At 47.9% G+C, this 872-nt stretch overlaps 1 protein-coding gene across 1 annotated transcript in view; it reads left to right on the top strand.

Annotated features, from left to right (window-relative positions):
• The window catches only part of LOC109292083 (collagen alpha-1(VII) chain-like), a 262,997-nt gene that overhangs the window by 255,108 nt on the left and 7,017 nt on the right, over window positions 1-872 (top strand).

Genomic DNA, 872 nt, shown 5'->3' on the forward strand with positions numbered 1-872 from the left:
ACCATCAGAGGCCTTTGGGGGAGGAAGGGGGGGAGGACAGATATAAGTGCTGGGACTCCCAAGCATCATTTTGAACTGCCTGGTTTCCAACCGGATGGTATCACTTGCAGATTTCTTTCCAAAAAAAAAAGCCTGATGCTCGAAGCGGTAACAACACTGTTTCCCTCGGTGCGTGATGAAGCTTGCTCTGACACGGCTGACATGTGTGAACATGCTCCCTGGAAACATAGACTTGTGCCTTAAGAATTCAAGCTGGCGAAGGCAGAGGGTGTTAACCACTGGTGTATTAAAAAGAGTGGGAAAAAAAACCCTGTTAGATTGCATTTTTTTTTTTTAATGGGAGATCCTGCTGTATAAAACAGTCCAAAAATCAAGCATTCCTATGCCTGGAGCCTGCAAAAAGGCTTGGGTCAGTGTCCTTGGCCCTCTGCCCTCCCTAGATTTGTTCTGCATCTCTCCTGGGTGCTATGATTCCTGTGGCTGACAAGGATCGGTCCTTCCCTGAGTTTGAGTTTCATTGAGGACCATCCTTAATGGTTTTGAAGACCCAGGTAGACAAAGCATTGGCTGAGACAATGTAGTTGGGGCTGGTCCTGCTTTGAGCAGGGGGTTGGACTAGAGGTGACCTCCTGGGGTCCTTTCCAACCCCATTTTTTATGAGTCTATGATCATGCCCCAATACTCTCCATGCTGAGACCAGACCATATACATGGCAAAAATTTGTCTCGGGCACCACTGGGCATCTGGGGCACCTAGACACATGCATCGAGGCTGCCCCAACACGCTGTAATTACACACTAGTAATTACCATGCTGCAGCAGACTCCAGTGTCATGTGTATCGGTACTGCACTGAAAAATGCTAGTTAGACGA

The sequence above is a fragment of the Gavialis gangeticus genome, unplaced genomic scaffold (genome assembly GCF_001723915.1).
Source record: "Gavialis gangeticus isolate Ggan-Ray unplaced genomic scaffold, GavGan_comp1, whole genome shotgun sequence".
Taxonomy (NCBI): Eukaryota; Metazoa; Chordata; order Crocodylia; family Gavialidae; genus Gavialis; species Gavialis gangeticus.